This window comes from Trachypithecus francoisi, unplaced genomic scaffold, assembly GCF_009764315.1.
Source record: "Trachypithecus francoisi isolate TF-2019V2 unplaced genomic scaffold, Tfra_2.0 Lachesis_group6, whole genome shotgun sequence".
NCBI classification, from domain to species: domain Eukaryota; kingdom Metazoa; phylum Chordata; class Mammalia; order Primates; family Cercopithecidae; genus Trachypithecus; species Trachypithecus francoisi.
In genome coordinates this window covers 11916155-11938721 of record NW_022681471.1, presented here as the reverse complement: position 1 = coordinate 11938721, position 22567 = coordinate 11916155, and positions in this window count along the sequence as shown.

Genomic DNA, 22567 nt, shown 5'->3' with positions numbered 1-22567 from the left:
AAGTCGGGGCTCCAGCTCAGCTGTCCTCGGGCCCCTCGCGGGGGCTCCCAGGGTCCCTGTCCACACACCAAGTTCTTGCAAGTCTCTGTCGAGGCTCGGGCGGGGGGAAGGGACCTCATTTCCTAGGGTCAATTCTCTCGCGGTCTCTGCCCGCTGACCCTTTGACCTCCACCTACAGGGCCCTTGGCGGCCGTAAGCCGGCGGTCGCCCAGGCTCTGAGGACGCTTCGCGCCCCATCGCCTCCCGGCCTCATTAGGCCGGCGGGGCTGTAAAGCAGGAATCAGCCTCTGCCTAATCCGGACCTGGGGTCAATACGAGCCCAAACAATGGTGAGCTCCGAAGGCCACTGCGTAGCACTGGCCGCAAACTTTGTGTTCAATTCAATTTTCTAAAGCGGTGGGGGTTGGGGGCAGGGAGCTATTCGTCCACCCGAAGGCCGCTTGCGGCTCCCGGGGGTCATCAGCGAACGTCCTCTCTCGCTCGGCCCCTCCGGCCTCTTCGCAGCGCCTGGGACAGAGGGGACTGCGAGGCCCGGGGACTGGTGGTCGGCCCGCGCGGGTGCCCAGGGGCCGGCGCAAAAGGGGCCGCCCCCGTGCCGGGAACAGACTTTGAAGTGGGTTTTTAGCGCGCACGTGTGAGAGCCGGGCCAGGGCCGGAGCGGGGACCCGCTGAGAGGAAAGAGGAGTCTCCGGCCGGGACCCCTACCCCTCCCCCGCTTCCCCGTGGCTCCGGCCTTTTCAAGCCGCGGCCGGGGGCCCCGTAGGCCTCCCACACCCACCCCCACTCCCGCGCCCTCCCCGCGCCGCGCGCAGGCGCACATCTCGCAGCCGTCGAGTCGGATTTTGCTGCGAGGGGGTGGGGGGTTAGAGTTGAAAGCGGCTTTGCAGTGCCGCGGCCTCGGTTGAGCTGGAGGGAGGGGAGGAGAGGAGAGGGATGTGGGAAGGGGGGCTGGTTTTGGGGCGGCTTTCGAGTCGTGAACATGGCGGCCGGATGCGAACCCCCGCGGAGCGCAGCAAAGCGCAGACTACAGGCTGCCGAACTGTTATGTAGTTTAAACTCCGTTGTTATTCCTCAGCTCTGGGCGCCTCGCGGAGGAATGTAGGTCGTGGCGGTTGAGCACAAAATTGTTTAAAAAAAAAAAAACGGAAGCGAAGAAGTTCTTCCTGGGCATTCTCCTGGGAAGTTGGTGTATGCTTTTTGGTTTGGGGTTCCCATGGGACTTGGACAAAAAACCCGCCAGAGGCCTCCCCACCCACCTGGCCCGACTTAAAACGCCCCCTCCCGGAGCTCCCATGTTTAGGGGATGCCATTTCGAGTTATCAGGCCCCGGTTGGGATTCCACAGAACCTTTGAGTCCCTAAAAATGCCCCAAGAGTGGACAGTATGTTCTCTTTCAGGACAGTGGCGAAGCCTATGAGCACGTAGGCACCATTTTCCAAGAAAATGCCCCGGCTCCTCAACAGACAAGTGTGCCATTGCTAGTTCGACCCCTACACGTTGCCCAGGCTCCGTTTTCTGTATATCTCATTTAAACGTGAGCCTATGAAAATTGGCACTGTAGCTTTGGTGTCTGCCCTAACAGTTGGTGGTCTTACGTTAAGGGGAAAAAAGGCCAGAATTCCGAAAACTTTTAATTCAGCTTTTGCTTAACTGCCTTAATGCTGGCGTTGAAAGAATCCCTGGTAGCTCTGGGATCTCGAACTCGTGTTTTCTCCGTAGAAAAATGCTGCAGATTCACTTTCAGATGTGTCTTTTGTGAGGGAAAAGAAAATGTAAGATTTTAAAAAGTGTAGTAATTGAACCTCAGCTCCTCTAGGAAAATAAACGGCTCGAACTCTTCCAGGTTGCGTCTTCGTGGAGACCAACGGCCAAACGGAAAAGTCAGCCCTCTTGGGGTTGTCCAGTGTCACGCATTTGGGCTCCTGAAGGTGTGGGGCAGTTCCCGTGGGCCACCTTGGGAAGGGCCCCAGGTGGGTGGGCAGGTCATTAGCAAGGCTGGCCCAGATCTGGGGGGAAATCTGCAAAACAGTGCCTTTATCTGCAGAGAACAATTGATGGGGTTGTCTTTCCTCCTTTTCAGTGCACAAAGAAGACGGCTTTGGAGCAAGAATTTGGAATATGCATTTAAGTTGTCGTGCTTTGCATTGGAAACCCATGGGCAATTAAAATAAGCATGCCCTGTAGTATTTTCTGTCCTTTTCTTATGTGTGATTCCTGCAAGTCAGAGGGGGCCGGAGCCTCTTCAGTAGTTTGGAAACTTGTTTTGAAATTGCCACCAAGCCGATGTATATTTTTTTTTTCCTGTGGGTGAAGTTTCCTTCCCCGGTTCACTCACTCCCCCTTTCCCCACCCCCTCACTGGAATTGTATTGACATCTTTGAGAGATCAAAGGAAGTAAATGGTGCTTGCTGTATACTCTGTTTTTCCATACTGTAGTGTGAACCCTGAGGTTTGAGCTTTTTTTTTGGTTAAATCTCTTGGTACCAAAAGTGTGGAAAATAAAAAGTTCATTAACTTAAGAAAGCTTTAGCCAATGGTTAGACGGGGTTTGTCCCTTTAAGAGCTACAGAGCCCAGATTGTCTCTTAAATTGACTTTAAAGTCGAGCTAAGATGCATTGGTGGACTGTTTCCCCTGGATACCTGCGGTGTTCTTTGGGTCATTTGATATGGTAAAACTGGTTGATTTTCATAGGAGTTATGTGAATGGAATTTCTGCAAAACCGGGCAAGTGATAAATTGATAGAGCTCTTATATTTGTTTGGATGACGACTCCAAAGGGCACTGCTTTTTTTACCGAGGTTTGGTTCTATCATAACCATTGAAATTTACAGCTTGGAAAACACTAACTTTGCTGGAAGCATTTGAAGCGGGGAGTGTTCAGAGTACTTGGACTAATGGTAACTTAACAGAGGAACATAAATCCTTTGAATATTAGAGAAACTCGTTTCAAAAAATCTGTTGAAACTGAAGAAAATCTCTTTCATTAACATTTAACAAACCAAGCAGTTTTGTATATTTTTAATGTGATGACAGTTCAACCTATTTACAAATCTGATGAATGGAGAGAAATGTAAGCTTTATAGTAACTATAACAATAGCTTTCACCAGATGGCAAATTTATGTTTGATCTCTAATAGGGTGTGTGTCTTGTGTCATATGTTTTATTAAAATACAACCTGCGTCAATACCATTTGAATTTGAGGTGTTAAAAATAAAACATTCCATCGTGTTTTATTATAAACCAGAGTTTAAAACAACATATCCATGTAACGTTTTATGACATTTTTTCTAAGAGGAAATGTGGCCTGTTTTGACCTATCTGCAGTTCACTTTTTGTTTTTTTGCCAGTGTTGTCCTGCTTGGTATCCGGGACAGTCTCTAATTCCTGACGAAGAACTTGATACTGACGTTGGTATGCAGCAGCCAGCCCTCCATAACACTACCTATCCTAAATGCAGGGTTAATGCCGAACCTACTGTGCAAGAAATGATTTACTGATGAGGTTTCAAAGAAAACCACATCAATTTGGATGTCTGTTACCTTGAAGTGATCATTTTAAGAGTAGTAGCTTCTTCCCTAGGTATAAAAAGACTATTTTCTTCTTTTGGTGTATTTCATCCTGTGTTGAGCAATCATTTGTGAAATGAAAAAGCAAAAAAACTCCCCCCAATTTAGGATTTATAAATGGGAAGATGGAGGTGAAGTCTGGCCTAATTCATAACCCAGTATGCATTATCTCATACATTGTGTTGACCTTGTTGAAATCTTTTTCAAATATCAGCATTCTATATGTAGAACTAAAGTGTTTAAAACTAGAAACATGAATTATTGTTTTGTTAATTTCATGTTTGTGTTCAGAAAGCAATACCCAGGATCCCTTCAATTTTTGTTTGACTTAAATAAAACCATTTAAATTATTTTTGTGATTATTGTTTTATTAAAATGACAGTAGCCCCTAAATAACTTTGATTAATCTGTTGACTTGGGACAATTTATGTTCAATTCACATTTTTCACGATATAGCTGGGCTTTCACTAGGCAATAAATGGGGGTGGGGAGGAACCCGCCGAACAAACCACAAACAACTGTTTTGAACTCACAGTGTTTTCCCAGAGGGGTTCAAGGCCAGGTGCTGGGAAGACCAGGGGAAGAATTCAGAGTCAAGGATTGATTGGGGTGATTAGGAGGAATGAAAGGATGCAGGAGTTTGGAGGGAAAAAAAAGAGCATTTGAACACCAATATTTGGGTGAGAAAGAGAGGGAAAGATAAAGCTGAAGATAACCTGAAAGATGAAAAGAGTGCCTCTGTGGCATCCAGGGAGGAGACATTGCAACATTACATGTATATTATTCAGAAGCCCTGAAGTGGTTTTTGGGGCAGACAATTTGGCACAACCATTGATTAGAACACTTAGAGAATCATGGAATATAGGTGTTATTAAAACACAAGTTGTCATTAATTATCTGTAATGTTAGAGAAGATGAAGGCACTACAGAAAAATTATTGGAACTCTAGATACTTGATTTCTCATTTTAAATTTAACATCTATAATCTAGTGTAATCTGTGAATGACTATCATTCTATTTATTTGGCATGATTATGCGATGATGAAGTATTATAAAATTGCAGCCTGATAGAGTATATTACTATTATTCTTTAGATCCAGTTTCATTGAAATTTTTGGTAAGTAGACTGATGATAGTATAATTTTTTAGTAATAGGAAACATGCTCATCTCCCTGTGATTCCAATTGTTCATTTACATCAAGAATAATAGAAAAGGCCAGGACAAGGAAGCCTATGATTCTTGGACTCTCAGCTTCCTAACACCTGACATTTTCTATGCCCCATAACAATGTTGGTAAAATTTTTGTGTTTTGTTTTGTTTTTAAGAACAAGAACTGTGTTCTTTCAGGCAGGCAGTGGAGTATAATAATGGGATTGCTGAAAAAGCCCTACGAAAGGTAAGCTACAGAGTTGTTCATGAGCCAGCTGCACTGTGATAATACCTCTTAGGGTTGTTCTATGGACTAAACAAGAAAATGTCCATAAAGAGCCTGTCACGGAGTAGTCCCTGAACAAATGATGCCTTCTTTTCCCCTTGCAGGTAGTTATTGTTTTGTTGCTTTGGGGTAGTTTCCTATTTTTACTATTATAGAATATTTTACTAAAAACATATAGTGGTTTGTACTGCATTGCAAATTTAATAGTTTTCAGAAAGTAGATGGAGATTTGTGGCATGTAAGAAATACTGCATTTCATAAGCATAATCACTAGATCAGGCATGTGGGTTTATGAACATAGCTATGAATATTTAAACACATAAAATTAAAATGTTATTAAATGCCTGTTGTTCATTATCTTCCAGTGAAAACACTTATTCTTAGATAAAAATAAGTTGTGTACTTAAAATCTGTAAACATGGTAATTTAATGGTTTGGTTTTAATTGAATAAAATTTTTACTTTAGTCAACATCTTGATTCTTATATTAAAATTCAGTGACAATTTTACAATGTGAAAGTTGATATTCACATATAACAAAAAGATTAAATCTATGTCTTAAATTATTCAGTTTCCCCTTAACAAATTTATGATCATATTATGTAGTTGTGACTATAGAGTAATGAGACTGATTTTCTTTGGAGCTTGGAAGCTAGCCCTGAACACAGTTCCCAGTGAGGAGTCCTGAAATGTTTTGACCAATGTCAGCATCCTTCAAATAAGTTTATGGATTCCATGGGTGATGGATTCACTTAAGATAACAACAACAACAAAACAGACAACAACCACTAGTCTTACTACTTTACAGCCATACTTTTGGTTTTATTATGTTGTAAAGGTTACTCTGATTTTATATTATGTTAATAAACTGAGGCTTGACTGAAAGACAGCGTAGAAATGCTCTACTACAGCATTATAGAATTTTGTTTTCAATTATAAGTCTATACAGAAAAACAAAACAAAACCACCAACACACAGCTCTTCCTGAATGAGCTGTCTGAGTGGCAAGTGTTTCTTTCCTTCCCAGTGATTTTGGAAACTTGGGGCTTCCCAGAGAAGCTGTACTGCTAAATAACATGAGCTGTTTTACGGAGGCCTGGGAGGCTTTTTTTCACTGGTTTATCAGCTTTGTCTAACTCTTTCTTCCTGACTCTCTCATATTTACCCTGCCCAATTAAACATGAAGGTCAGCCTTGTAAAATTTATTTTGAGGCTGAGTGTGGTGACTCACACCTGTAATCCCAGCACTTTGGGAGGCCGAGGCGGGTGGATCACCTGAGGTCAGGAATTCGAGACCAGCCTGGGCAACATGGTGAAACCCTGTCTGTATGAAAAATGCAAAAAATTAGCCGGGTGTGGTGGTGCGTACCTTTAATCCCAGCTATTCAGGAGGCTGAGGCAGGAGAATGGATTGAACCCAGGAAGTGGAGGTTGCAGTGAGCCAAGATCGCACCACTGCAGTCCAGCATGGCGATAGAGCGAGACTCTGTCTTTAAAAAAAAAAAAAAAAAAAAAAGGCCCTTTTTAGATTTTTATTCATTTATTTTTATTTTTTGAGATGGAGTTTCGCTCTTGTTCCTCAGGCTGGGGTGCAATAGGGCGATTTCGGCTCACCGCAACCTCTTCCTCCCAAGTTCAAGCAATTCTCCTGCCTCAGCCTCCTGAGTAGCTGGGATTACAGGCATGCGCCACCATGGCTGGCTAATTTTGTATTTTTAGTAGAGACAGGGTTTCTCCATGTTGGTCCGGCTGGTCTCAAACTCCCAACCTCAGGTGATCTGCCCGCCTCAGCCTCCCAAAGTGCTGGGATTACAGGCATGAGCCACCACTCCCAGGCAAAAGTCCTTAAAAAAAAAAAACTAGGTCATCAGAAACTTCATTGGTGAGACCCGGCGCAGTGGCCCACATCTGTAATCCCAGCACTTTGGGAGACCATGGTGGGCGGATCACGAGGTCAGGAGATCGAGACCATCCTGGCTAACACAGTGAAACCCCATCTCTACTAAACATACCAAAAAAAAAAAAATTAGCCAGGCGTGGTGGCAGGTGCCTGTAGTCCCAGCTACTCAGGAGGCTGAAGCAGGAGAATGGCATGAACCCAGGAGGTGGAGCTTGCAGTGAGCCGAGATCATGCCACTGCACTCCAGCCTGGGCGACAGAGCAAGACTCTGTCTCAGAAAAAAAAAAAAAAAAGAAACTTCATTGGTGAAATAAGCAAAATGAGTATGCTAACAATTCCCTCTGTAATGTCCCAGAGTCAACCATAGAAGGCTATTTGTGGTACAAATAAATCAATGCATTGATATAAATCCAGTATAAATGAATTGTTTACAAATGATTCACTAATGTTACCCAGCCAGAACTTACACAGAAAAACTACACTCATATCTTTTTTGCGAAGCACCAAGAGAGTATGTAATTGGTTGGCCAGCTGATATTTCTTTGGAGACCTCACTATGCTTTACAAAAAATATTTAGCTACTCTGAGATGTGACGTCTTATTGGCCATGATGATAACCAAAAACAGAAGGTGTTTCATTAACTTCTGGCCAATGACATATTAAATGAAGATGCTCAGTTGAGCAGCATCAGTGATTTCAATTGACTCATCAATCGCTAGTATCTAGCTGCCATCATGTTTCACTTTGCTAACAAGCTGATATCCCACATCTGATGCCAACAACTCAGGTCCTTCAAACAAATGACATGTTTGATAAAGAAATCTTTTCAAAATCATTATGCACTTCAGCATTTGTCTTTTCTTCTAGCATAGCATCTGTGCATCTGTTCCATCAGGCGTCTATTCCTTGATCATTTCTGAGCCTTCCATGATTTTTGAGCCTGATTTGCTGGTATCTCAGGAATGAGAAATGAAGCTTCTTCCATTGAATATTATGTTATTGAACACTGAAACACAATCTTTATGTCCAAGGTTTTAGATTTAATCTTGTGGATGAGACTGCAGGGAAGCATTATCACAGCCTTTCTGATAAGACAATGTTGTGAAAAAATTGAGTTGGGGGGAGAACAAAGTCCTAATTTAGGAATAACATTAAGGACATATTTTGTTTGGTTGGTTTTGGTATGGGTTCTTGAAACTTCACACCGCTTTCAGCGCTGTAAAGCTTCCGAGTTTTAAAGCATCTCTGAAACATTGAAATGAAAAGTCACATGATCCAACTGGTAAAAATGGATGCAATTCATTCTTTAGTGAGCCCTGTTAACTATATAATTTGCTCATATTCATTAAATATAGGAAGTCTTCATCTCTAGTTTGCATATATCTGGATTGCATGCAACTGTCTCCACTAGATTCCTTGTAATTGCATACTGACTAATGGTGTGATACAGCTATTTTAACACTGAATTTAAGCCCAAATACTGCTATTAACAGTGTAATCACTTTGATTAAGTGAATAATTGAAATATAATACTTCAAAATCAGAATGCAGGACAATAACTATTTCCCTATTTTATTTTTATTTATTTTTAATTTTTTTTAAAGATATGAGCTCTTGCTCTGTTGCTCAGGCTGGAATGCAGCAACCTGATCATAGCTCACTGCAGCTTCAAACTCCTGGGTTCAAATGATCCTTCTACCTCAGCCTCCCAAGCAGCTGGGACTATAGGCGTGTACCACTATGCCCAGCTACATTTCTAATTTTTTGTAGAGAATGGGATCTTGCTGTATTGCCCAGGCTGATCTCAAACTCCTGGTCTCAAGCTCTCCTCTTGCCTTGGCCTCCCAAAATGCTGGGATTCAAGGCGTGAGCCACTGCATCCGGCCCTCACTTCTCAATTTTTTTTTTTTTTTTAAGAAAAGTCTAGGCATACCTTTGAATTCATAAATAAACCAGTATAGTTTTATATTGGGGAAACACTAAATCAAAAAATAAAATAAATTGTAATTGGTAAATTCCAAATCTTGATACCCAATAAATATTTTATCAAATCTATACTTCCTTCTTTAACACTTCTTTTAAGTGTTATAAATTTAGCATCCATATATAGTATAAATAGGTTAATTAAAATCAAATCACTGGCTAGGTGCAGTGGCTCACGCCTGTAATCACAGCACTTTGGGAGGCTGAGGCGGGCAGATCACAAAGTCAGGAGATCAAGACCATCTTGGCTAACACGGTGAAACCCCATCTCTACTAAAAATACAAACAATTAGCCGGGTGTGGTGGCGGGCGCCTGTAGTCCCAGCTACTCAGGAGGCTGAAGCAGGAGAATGACATGAACCCGGGAGGCAGAGCTTGCAGTGAGCCGAGATTGTGCCACTGCATTCCAGCCTGAGTGACAGAGAAGACTCCATCTCAAACAATAAAATAAATAAAATAAAATCACGTTGGAAAGGTAATTGTGCAGTTTTTGTTTTGTTTTGTTTTTGAGTTGGAGTCTCACTCTATTGCCCAGGCTGTAGTACAGTAGCACAATCTCAACTCACTGCAACCTCCGCTTCCTGGGTTCACGCAATTCTCCTACCTCAGCCTCCCAAGTAGCTGGGATTACAGGCATGCACCACCATGCCAGACTAATTTTTGTATTTTTTAGTAGAGACAGGGTTTCACCATGTTGGCCAGGCTGGTCTCGAACCCCTGACCTTAGGTGATCCACCCTCCTTGGCCTCCCAAAGTGCTAGCATTACAGGCATGAGCCACCGAGCCCAGCTGTGTGTAGCTGTTTTTAATTTGCATTCATTTCTTTCAATGTATGGCCTCTGGCATTTTTTTGTTGGGATTGGGAGAGAGTTGATTCTGTAGCTTGCACTAATTGAAACTTATTTGGTGCATATATAGTGTTCGATAAAGGACCTGCGGCTATGTGTGCACAGATATACGTTAGTTTAGATTAAAAGTACATGTTAGGCAGGGCATGGTGGCTCATGCCTGTAATTCCAGCACTTTGGGAGGCCAAGATGGGTGGATCACCTGAGGTCAGGAGTTGGAGATCAGCCTGACCAACATAGTGAAACCCTGTCTCTACTAAAAAGTACAAAATAAGCTGGGTGTGGTGGTGCATGCCTGTAATCCCAGCTACTCGAGAGGCTGAGACAGGAGAATCGCTTGAACCTGGTAGGCAGAGGTTGCAGTGAGCTGAGACTGTGCCACTGCACTCCAGCCTGGGCAACAGAGTGAAACTCCGTTCCCCCCCCCGCCACCGCCCACCCCCAAAAAAGTACATGTTAACCGCAGTCTGGCATTCAAAACTGGAGTCTCTGGTAGAATCAGGAGAGAGGATTCCTGAGCTAAAGCAGACAATAAAACCCATTTCTTCAGTGCTAGAAAAATATTACAATTGCCATGCTAAGTGTATGTTGAGTGACTCCAATATTTATGTCTGATCTAAAAATGTGTTGTCTAGAATGAAAGAAGCAGAGATCCTCATTGATCCTCAAGTTGAACTTTAGCCTCAAGCTTGCATGGTGTGTAGGCCTATTTTTCTTTTCTGATGTCATGGACTTTCCCTGTCTCTTTTTTTTTTTTTTTTTTTTTTTTGAGACGGAGTCTGGCTCTGTCGCCCAGCTGGAGTGCGGTGGCCGGATCTCAGCTCACTGCAAGCTCCACCTTCCAGGTTTACGCCATTCTCCTGCCTCCGCCTCCCAAGTAGCTGGGACTACAGGCGCCCGCCTCGTTGCCCGGCTAGTTTTTTGTATTCTTTAGTAGAGACAGGGTTTCACCATATTAGCCAGGGTGGTCTCGATCTCCTGACCTTGTGATCTGCCCGTCTCGGCCTCCCAAAGTGCTGGGATTACAGGCTTGAGCCACCGCGCCCGGCCTCCCTGTCTCTTAAATGATTAAATTCATGGCACAACCTGAAAACTATTCCAGGAACTTCTTTAGTTTAAGCTTTGAAGAATATTCTCAGGCAAGGTTTTCACTGCATTCCTCTTTGACTTCATTAGGCATTCTAAAACTCAGAGGGTAGCTATATCTAATTGAATCCAAAACTTCAGTCATTTCAGAAAACATTGAATATTAATCATGAAGTTGTTGTGTATATTTCAACTAGTTAATTCATTCAATCGACTGGTTGTTCTGGTATTGTGTAGAGACAACTGTATTTCTATGGGCAAAACAAAGTAGAGAGTCAGGGAACTATTCAGATAGTTCGGTGTTAAAAAAAAAAGTATGAATTTCACACCAACTCTGTGCCTGGTTTGTCATAATGTCCACCAATAAATGAGTGTTGAATAAATGCATAAATAACTCAGAGTTAGTTTTCATTCAATATACTATGTATCTTAATTGCCATTTTATTTTTGCTTATTTAGATATTTCCTCAGAATTATGATGATTACAGTTTAGCTTGATGTATGGGCAGTGACTTGTAGCAAAATTTCTTAGACCCGGCTCAGTAGCAGGGCATGAGGATCTTCCTTTTATTAATTTATTTTTGTTTTTGAGATGGGGCCTTGCTATGTTGCCCAGGCTGGACTTTTTTTTTTGAGGTGGAGTCTCACTCTTTCACCCAGGCTGGAGTACAGTGGTACTATCTCTGCTCACTGCAATCTCCATCCACTCCCTGGGGTTCAAGCAATTCTCCTGCCTCAGCCTCCCAAGTAGCTTGAATTACAGGTGCCCACCACTACGCTTGGCTAATTTTTGTATTTTTAGTGGAGACAGGGTTTCACCATCTTGGCCAGGCTGGTCTCGAACTACTGACCTCGGGTGATCCGACCCCCCAGGCCTCCCAAAGTGCTGGGATTACAGGTGTGAGCCATCGCACCCGGCTCCTAGGTTGGACTTTAACTCCTCCTCTCGAGCGATCCTCCTGCCTCAGCCTGCCAGGTAGCTGGGATTACAGGCATGTGCCACTGTGCCCAGCAGGATCTTCCTTTTCGATAATAGTTCTAGGTGAATCTGATATATATATATATATGTTTTAGAATTGTTTTTTAGAGAATGACAAAAATAAAAACTCTTGATACTCTTTCCTACCAATTTATGTACTTGTTCATCCATGGTCTTTTAAGACTCAGTATATAAAAATAGCCCGCTTAGTTAAAAAAAACCCAAATCACTTTTGTCTAAGGCAAAGTTGTTTTGTTTTGTTTTGTTTTCCACTGTGGACATCTCAAGTCTCTTTACTTAATTTTGCCAATATAGAGCTGCCAACAATTCAGAGACACATAGATGTAGATCTGAGGATAAATTCATATCTACAAAGCAGGGGGTAGATTCCTCAGCATGTGTGTGTTTGATTTAACATTTAACTTAAATGCAAAACCCAAGCCTTTTTGTATTTCTGGTATTTCCCATTCATTATGCCAAAAGTCCTCCTTCAGGTTTCCACAGCTTTCTGTGTCGATGATCATGACATATTAAAAACGGTAACATTATACATACTGTGCTGTCTTAAGAATTTCTAGCACTTCCTGAATCAGAAAATAATACCCTTGCTTTTTGTATAATGAGTGAGAACAATAATTCTTTCACCTTCCCTATACTTCTATTAGACAGATATTACAACAGCATAAGTTGGAAGGAAAAACCAATTCTTACATTAAAGAAAATACCTGCTTGAATGCAGCGGGTAGAGATTCTTAGTTCATCTGCATTTTGTAAGCAATAGAGTGCTTTCTGCTGAGTCTTTTCAATACAGGCAGTTGCAACTAATAATGAATTATGTTCCAAAATTTCCTTTTTAAATTTTAGCTTATTGTAAACTCACCATTTATTTTTCCATAGAATCAGTGACAGTCAGGACTCCTGGATGACCTCACAGAAAGTTTATTTTATTCTTCTCTATTTTGACTTTAATTCACAAGGTAGTCAGATGATGGTATCACAATAAAGTGTTTGGTGAGTCAACTACAGATGCCAAGGTACACCTTGGCTCTCTCCTTCCCCAGATGCCCAGACGAAATGGGGACAGTAATGGTGGAGGTAGCAAAAGGGACCACCTCCTCTTCTTCTGTCTCTCCTTCTTTCTTAATATCCTTGGGGTTTGGATAAAACTGGGGAGAGTGGCCGGGCGCGGTGGCTCAAGCCTGTAATCCCAGCACTTTGGGAGGCCGAGACAGGCGGATCACGAGGTAAGCAGATCGAGGCCATCCTGGCTAACACAGTGAAACCCCGTCTCTACTAAAAAATACAAAAAACTAGCCGGGCGAGGTGGCGGGCGCCTGTAGTCCCAGCTACTCGGGAGGCTGAGGCAGGAGAATGGCGTGAACCCGGGAGGCAGAGCTTGCAGTGAGCCGAGATCGCGCGGCTGCACTCCAGCCTGGGCGACAGAGCCAGACTCCGTCTCAAAAAAAAAAAAACTGGGGAGAGCCCTAAAGTAATTGTAGCATGCCTTGAACTGGGTTGTAACATAGAGTCCGGTTTGTAACTGCAGGCAGGGAGTGAAGAAAGGGAATCAATTGGCATATCTGTTGGTATTTGTAAGGCAATGCCTTTGTAAGGCAGCATCTTCTCTTTTCCGAACCATCCCCTCCCTGCTCTTTTTCTATTTTGCTTTGAAAAGCTCTCTTATCTCAGTTTAAAGCTTTGGTCTCCAAGTCAGATGCAAAGTAAACCAACCAAACCTACCTAGTTACATAATAACGAAAGAGTGAGGGGAAAGTATTTCAGCAGCAATCAATTATTTTTCACTCCCAAAAAGGAAATGTACCCTTGACTTCGTTTTTATACTTTTAACACTAACCAATTATTTTTTTACTACCCAAACCAACAACTGTACCCTCAACTTTGTGTTTGTATTTTTGTCCCATGTGCTCTCAAAACATGCACATTTCCTGCAAACAGCGCGTTAATTTATATCAAGCCTTTTCGATCTTGAGGACAAAGTACAATAATGTTTATATAAATAATGTTTGCAAAAAAGAATTGTATAAAATCAGAAAGAAAACCCTATTTTTGTCTCGGCTTCTGGCTTTTTTAGATCTTAAAAAAAGAGTTACCATTTCCTGAGAACTTTTTGAGTGCATTATTTACTTAAATGTCAAGTTTGCTAAATCCAGCTCATCTAATAAATGAAGATCAGCCTGTAACATTTTTAGTTGTGTGGTTCTTAATTTTAGGCTAATTCTGTAAATCTTCCAATTTGTTATACCCTTTTTAGTACTGAGTTTTGTGTTTTCCGAAATCAGATTTTCTACTACAGGTGTCAGAACAATTTCAATGAAGCAAATAATGAAATAAATATAATAAATTTGCAACAAATTGCAGTAAATGTCATTTAACACCAACCTGATGATAGAACACAGGTATGACAAACCAAGGCCTTTCTAATAGCTTTGGAACACATCTTTAAATTCTTACAGATCAAGAATGCAGTTGAAAAGCCACTTTCCAGTCTGCTGTTATGAAATCTGGTCGCTTGGATTCTGGAGAGGATTAGGGAGGTAGCTGATTGCTAATATTGTAAACTGGCCCCCTTCTTAGTGGCACTGCCTCCATGTAGTTTTCATTGGCAGTTTGTGAACTTCCCTGGATTTTTAAAGACTCTCCTTATTGTTCCATAAAATGCAGTTTCCTTTGTCTTTTCAGTTCCTTTTCTGCTGTTTTCAGAATAGGGCTTAAAAGTAAGATAAAAGGCCTGATACTTTCCATCATAAAAAGTTGTAATGACAGGTCTCACTAATTAAAGTGTAACAATGGGAAGATTAGCCTTTCAGTTAGCTTTGTGTTGAATCTATACAGTATTTTCAAAAGCCCTAACTCGGAACATATTGGAGTATAGCATCTTTAAAATATAAACATTCACACATGGATTTGATTATAATACACACACCAAATAGAGGCACGGTACCGGTAGGGCTTCCAGAATGAAGGAAACTTCCCATTTTACTTTTTGTGGTGCTAACCATTCTACTACAGAAATAGGAAAGACCATAGGGAGAATTGGAGGGGCATATTGTGGAACCAGGCCTCTTGCTAATTATGAATGGTGGGGCTTTCTTTGGATTCCTTAGTACAGAGAATTTAAGTTGAATATATGTGCTTTTAAATGCCGGTGTTTTTTTCCCTTAATGGAGAAGCATGTCTTCAACCGTGTGTTAATAAAGTAATATTGCTTTCTGGTGGTGTCAGTACCACCACAATGTGCTTAATACATTATTGGATTGTTAATAATCTCAAAGGACCAAATATTTGAAGCTGTTAAAAGACATTTGATGTGTAAAACATGGTGTATAGTGAGCCTTCGTTATTGGGGGGTCATGATACAACATTGTCTGAATAGCATCTAACCATGCATTTTTCTGGAGATATAAATATAAAAGTAATCAAGAGAACTCTAGAAACATCCAGCTGGAGGATAGCTGAAGGGAAAGGTCAGAAAGTGAGTAGGAGAAAAATATTCTTATGTTTGCATCAGATTGCAAAAAAAGTTTAATTTCGGTGTGTAGATAGTTTTAAATTAGTGATTAGTGCTTTGTTAAGAAAAAAACCATGCAATTATTTTCTTTTTGTTTACACTTCCAGGTTTGGTCCAAATTCCTGACTTGAATATAAATTAAATATCTTATTTTCTATAGCACACTGCTTGAAAAAGAGGTTTTTGGTTCACACTTAGTCATCTTTAATTTCAATATTTCGGTTTTAGGCATTTATTCATGCTGAAGTGTGTGGCAGAAACAGTGGGCATGTTTTACTATATTTCAGCTCTGAAGACATGATATTGTGGCTCTGCTCCAAGTTGGAATAATCACAATTCTAACTTTTAAATGTTTGTGTTCTTTAGGAAAAAACATGTAACAGAAGAGTCCCATCTAAGATGATTGTAGCTCAGTCACAAGGGGAGAAAGGAGGCAAGAACTAGAAGAGAGAAGAGAAAAGGAGAAAAGGGATGCAAGTCAAAGTGTGTTCATTTTGTGTAACATTAAGAGATTATCCTTTTCTTTACTTCTCTGGCTCCAGAAATTTATGTGGAAGGATTGTGTTGACATTTCTTCTCAATATTTTTATAATCAGTCCCCTTCTCTCTTTTAGGTTCACCCCCTTCCTTCAAGTTCTAGCTACTGTTTTATCTGGACTATTGAAGGATTTCCCCCTTCAGGTACTCTCCATTCTCCTTACACCCTGCTGTCAGATTAATCTTCCTAACACCAACACTGATCCTGTCATTTCTGTGCCCAAGAGCCTTCAAATGGCACCCCGTTACTTACCAAATTAAGTACAAATTTCATAGCTTGATATGTAAGGCCCTCCTCACTTAAACTGGACCTTATTTTTGCCATATATCTTTTTTTTTTTTTTTGAGACGGAGTTTTGCTCTTGTTGCCTAGGCTGGAGTGCAATGGCCTGATCTCAGCTCACTGAAACCTCCACCTCCCAGGTTCAAGTGATTCTTCTGCCTCAGCCTCCCAAGTAGCTGGGATAGCAGGCGTGCGCCACCATTCCTGGCTATTTTTTGTATTTCTAGTAGAGACGGGGTTTCACCATGTTGGCCAGGCTGGTCTTGAACTCCCAATCTCAGGTGATCCACCGTCCTCGGCCTCCCAAAGTGCTGGGATTACAGGCGTAGTGCTGGGATTACAGGCGTGAGCCACGGCGCCCGACTAACCACATATCTTTTCACTCATCTTAGGCTCTAGTGAAAATAAACTCCTTGGACTTGGGAAGTAGGTTTTTTTGACTTTTTTTGTTGTTGTTGTTGTTGAGACAGAGTCTCGCTCTGTCGCCCAGGCTGGAGTGCAGTGGCCGGATCTCAGCTCACTGCAAGCTCCGCCTCCCGGGTTTACGCCATTCTCCTGCCTCAGCCTCCCAAGTAGCTGGGACTACAGGCGCCCGCCACCTTGCCCGGCTAGTTTTTTGTATTTTTTAGTAGAGACGGGGTTTCATCGTGTTAGCCAGGATGGTCTCGATCTCCTGACCTCGTGATCGGCCTCCCAAAGTGCTGGGATTACAGGCTTGAGCCACCGCGCCAGGCCAGGAAGTAGGTTTTGTTGTTGTTGTTGTTGTTGTTTGTTTGCTTGTTTGTTTGTTTTTGAGACAGAGTTTCGCTCTTGTTGCCCAGGCTGGAGTGCAACGACGCGATCTCAGCTCACAGCAACCTCCGCCTCCCGGGTTCAAGCGATTCTCCTGCCTCAGCCTTCTAAGTAGCTGGGATTACAGGTGTGGGCCACCACACCCAGCTAATTTTTTTTAGTAGAGATGGGGTTTCTCCATGTTGGTCAGACTGGTCTTGAACTGCCTACCTCAGGTGATCTACCCACCTCAGCCTCCCAAAGGGCTGGGATTACAGGCGTGAGCCATCGCGCCGGCCTCGCCTCGGGAAGTAGTTCAAAATAACAGTTAAGAGAACATTCTTTGGAGTCAAACAGAATTGCATCTGTATGATCCAGCTCTGTGGCCTCAGAGACTCTGTTAAACCTTTCTGAATTGCTGTTTCCTCATCGATGTAAAGAAGATAATGCCGGCCGGGCGCGGTGGCTCAAGCCTGTAATCCCAGCACTTTGGGAGGCCGAGACGGGCGGATCACGAGGTCAGGAGATCGAGACTATCCTGGCTAACACTGTGAAACCCCGTCTCTACTAAAAAATACAAAAAACTAGCCGGGCGAGGTGGCGGGCGCCTGTAGTCCCAGCTACTCGGGAGGCTGAGGCAGGAGAATGGCATAAACCCGGGAGGTGAGCTGAGATCTGGCCACTGCACTCCAGCCTGGGCGACAGAGCGAGACTCTGTCTCAAAAAAAAAAAAAAAAGATAATGCCAATGCCTTCCACCATAGGGATGTTGTGAGGATGGAACAAATGTTATAAAATTCACAAACATTTTTGCGAGCAGCAAGACATTTTAGATGATTTCTATCAATCACTCAGTGGTTTCTTGTGTGACAAGCACAGATAGAGCTAGTCCTGAGGGGAATACAGAACTGGCTCAGAGATGATCTAAGGAAGCCTCCTAAGAGATGCTCTCGTTCACACTCCTTAAGTAGATCATGATGAAATGATGGTGGTGACACATATTTATTCCCAAAGTTAAATGATAAAAGAACTGAAAGTTCAGGGCAATAATATGAAAATTGTCTCAAGGCCAGGTATGAGCAATTGCCAGGTGAACAAGATAGATACTATCTGTTGAGATTCATTGGAAGGAGACATCCTGGTGGTCTGAGATGATTGGCAAAGGCTTCCAGGAAGAAGAGGAATTTGAGCTGGATAGGTTTTAGATAGGAGGATAAGTGTGAAGGGGGCTGAAAGGGACACACTTCAAGGGTAGCAAGTCCTGGCTTTATTTTGGGGGGACTCCACCTCAGTAAGCTCCTTTTGTCATAAAAGCCCTCAGTCTTTTTTCAAGAGGAAACTTGCTTCAGAGGAAGATGCTAATCAATCTGTTTGGTGATGTAAATTGGGTTTAAACAAACTATTCTCCTGTAGAATTAGATAATTTTCCTTTTTCTAAAGATGGCTTAAGCTTGGATTTGTTTTGGGGAGATGGGTGTGCCTTTTTGCCTAGGAATTTTCTTCCAATAGACATAAATGCAATGGATCTGTGGCAAGAGAGGTGTGCCTTAAGTTGCAGGAAAGGCTGTGATAAGAAACTGAGCTGCACCTGGCTTAGTGCTGGCTAGATAGATGAAGGGTGGCCTCAGTTGGTATCATTTGAGATTAAATAAGTCAGCCTTTGGGAAATGGACTGTGCACTCTGGTGATTATGTGTCTAGGTCATGGTATCTGGAGATTAGGAATGGGATTTCCCACAGAAGGAAATGGAGAATTTCAGCGTCAATCTCTCTCGAGTAGGAAAGCAGGCCAACTAACTTTAGATGGGCAGGAAGGGAGGAGTTTCTCTTTTTGCCTGGAGCCAAGGTAAGCTGGACATGGAATCGCAGGCATGGGAATTCCTGAATATTCCTGTTAGTGTGAATTTTGAGCTGACACCTGTTATGAGAATACTGCCAGGTGGTGGGCTAGAAATTGAACATAGATTGTAAAGTACAAGGGTAGTTTTAATATGATCCAGTAGTCTTCAGAAATGAAGACAAAGCTGGGCACGGTGGCTCATACCTGAATCCCAGCACTTTTGGAGGTCAAGAGAGGCAGATTGCTTGAGCCCAGGAGTTCAAGACTACCCTGGGCAATGTGGCAAAACCCCATCTCTACAAAATAATACTAAAATTAGCTAGGCATAGTAGTGTATGCCTGTAGTCTTAGCTACTCAGGGGCTGAGGCGGGAGGATCGCTTGAGTCCAGGAGGTTGAGGCTGCAGTGAGCTGAGATCATGCCACTGCACTCCAGCCTGGGTGGCAGAGACCCTGTCTGAAAAAAAAGGGATGGACAGTCGTGGGGATATGACTTAATGGTAGTAACCTGGGAGAACTTGGGAAGGCCTGTCTGTTCAGATTCTTCTTGGCTTCCCTGTGTAACATTCCTTTTCTTCTCTTTCTGGCAGGACAACTGTCACATGAGGATCTTCAAAAGATAAGGTCAGAGAGAACTTTCTGCTTCTGTGGTTTTCTCAATTTTCTTTAGCTTACAATACTCAGTATGTCAAGGTGCTATATTTTGGGGTGTCACATTCTGAGACTTAGCATTTATTCCCAGATATTCTGATTAAGTAGGTCGATTGTGGGTCCTGGAATCTATTTTTAGCATACTCAGGTAATTCTGAGACACAGTCAGATCTGGGGTACACCTTTCTAGGCTGAAAATATTACTACCTTCCCTTACTGGGTTTTTAAAAAGTGAAATGTTAAAATACTTTTAACTTAATGGAGAGAAGTTGTGAAAATTATATGTTGAGTAAAGAGAGACTTCCATGTTAGACTTTAGATCATGTTGATGTTTTACAACAAGCATATGCTCATGGTGTATTGAAAACAGCAACAACAACAACAGCAACAACAACAAGAAGATAAAATAGTATAAAGTAGAGGTGGAGAAATCTGTCCTGGTCACAGTGCTGCCATCACCAACTGAGAGGTAGATGGGAAGGGGTCAAGGCTTAAGCAGCACAATCTGTCACACAAATCTCAAGTGCTCTTGAAAGTTAAGCATTACTTTTATAATGCAAAAAGAATCCGTGGATGTGGGACTTAAAAAAATAAAAACAAGCAGGGCATGGTAGCTCACGCCTGTAATCCCAATACTTCGAGAGGCCGAGGTAGGAGGATCACTTGAGCCAGGAGTTCAAGACCATCCTGGGCAACGTGGTGAGACCCTGTCTCTAAAAAAAATTTTGAAAGTAGCCAAGCATGGTGGCACATGCTCGTAGTCACAGCTACTTGGGAGGCTGAGGTGGGGGAATCACTTTAGCCTAGGAGGTCGAGGCTGCAGTGAGTTGTGGTTACACCACTGCACTCCAGCCTGGGTGACAGAGTGAGACCCTGTCTCAAAAAATAACATGAAATTAAAAACATAAAAAGAAAAGTGATGAGAAAATACACTTGTGTAAGTTGAATCTCATATTACATGCTGTACAGGGGATGAAAATCCTTTTGTTAGGCAAATAATCACTCTTTATTTCTCTTTTGTGTAGACACAATTATTTATGGTATTTTTCTTGGGTGACACCCCTGTGATAGAACATATCCTAGAAATTCCAAAAATGTTTATATGAAAGTAGAGTTTGAGAAAATTTGACACCTACTACCTTTTAGAAACTTTTAATGTTATGTCCATTACTAAAGTGTCATGCATTTCAGCTCATCAGCTTTTTTTCTTACATGTCACATCTTATCAATGACTAGCATAGGGGCCAAGATGTCACAGGAAGTTGTTAACCTAATTTGTATGGTCTGAAAGTACTTCTTTTACTAAGACTATTGAAGAATATGCAGAGTTACTTTTTGCCTTCTATAAGGATAGAGTATTTCCATATTCTTTCAGGTATTTTGAAAGAAACCCCAGATAGATTTCCTACCATTTGAACCTCTATTGTGAGCCTTTCACACCAACAGGTTTACTTGACCTTGGGTCTAGTGGATTGAAACCCCAAGTGTGAACACTTTTCTTTCCCAGGAGCTGTTAACTTCAAAGCCTCTGAGAACCATTTGAATGATAATATTGTTCAGCACTAGGCCTAAGAAACAAACACTCATAAAGTGTCTTCTGACTATCTTTCCTCCAGACTTTTGCTTTAAGTGCATTTGTTCATTCATTCCTAACTGCATTTCCCTGTGCCACTCATTACAGGGAAAGCATTTCTTTGATTGTTTTACGTCCCCAATTCTCCCCTTGTGAGAATTGCATAAGGAAACTCTCTCTTTGGCTTAGCAGATGGACACAAAGCAACTTTGTTTGAGGTGTGACTTGAACTTTCCTGAAATTCGATATCAACTCCTACTTGGATTTGAACTTTGAAGACCCAAAGATAGGAAGTTTCCGTATAAGGATCAAAACATGTCAGAGCAAGACCCAGTAATTTGGGCTGGCAACCCTGGCAGGTAGGATTACTTTGCTCAACAGCTCAGGATGGTGTACCCTGTTCCCTGAAAAACCACTTCACAAATGTCTGTGTTGTCCCAAGGGTGACTGGAGAGAGCGTGAGGATAAATCAGTGCAACCTATCTCCACCACTGGAAAAGCAAATCAAAGCATGTCCTGGTGAATATCATCCTTCATTCAACAGCTAATGCCTGTGAGAGACTGTTAGGTTCACAGCAGTGTGGCAAGCACAAAGAAATATAATTGTAGTGGTGTCTGCAGGAGGCTGGTGCCTAGTGAACACGGTGGTATACAGTGGAAACAGCCATGGTGCCCAGTGGGGGACATTGGTGCCTGGCAGGGGACAAGACCAGGAAATGAAGAAAGAAATGGTATATGCCACATGGTAGCAGAGCTGGACAGCTGACAGGGGCTTATTCATGACCACTGGTGAGATGCTGCTTGGAGACTCTCAGCAAAACTTGAGAGGTACTTTGCAGGAGGGCAGCGTTTCACAGGAGAAGATGAGAGATGAAGACAAATGTCATGGAGGTACAGATTCTGTGGCCCTGTTGTACCCATAGGCTGAAAAATCCTGAGGAAATTAGGGTTACAGAATCAATTGCTGTAAGAGACACGACTCCCACCCTTGGGGGCTTTCATACACATCTTAGGGACTTACTCACATGGCAATAAAAGAAGGATTATAAAAAGCATACATGAGGAGTTGGAGGAGTTTCATGAGGAAGGCATTGCTGGAAGAGTAAGTGGGTCCTCATAGGGGTGCAGATGGGTATTCAGGAATGAGTAGTGGTCTCAGAGCTGGAAAGGCAAAAAGGGCCTTCCAAGTGGGGATCCTCATGACCAGAGAAGGTCAGCCTCTCACCATGTGGGGTCCTGGAACTGCAGACTGGGCCAGGCTGTCGGAGGGGTGTCTGACTGCCCAACTTTCCTCTGAAGGAGCTGAGAGGTGTGTCACAGAACATTAAGCCCTGAAGGCTTTCTGTGACAGAACTGCTGGGGATTAAGAGGACCCTCCTGGTATCCTGTCTAGGACAGAGGGAGAGTTTGTGGGCTGGGAAGAGAAACTCCAGGCAGGGAGATCCACTTAAAGGCAACTGCAATAACTGTCAGGTGCGGGTGAGGAGTGATAAAGGTCTGGACTGCCAGATACAGAAAGTGGAAATAAAAATAAAGGAAGAGAAAACCAAGAGAGATGGGGAGACAGAAATTATAGGACCGGCTGA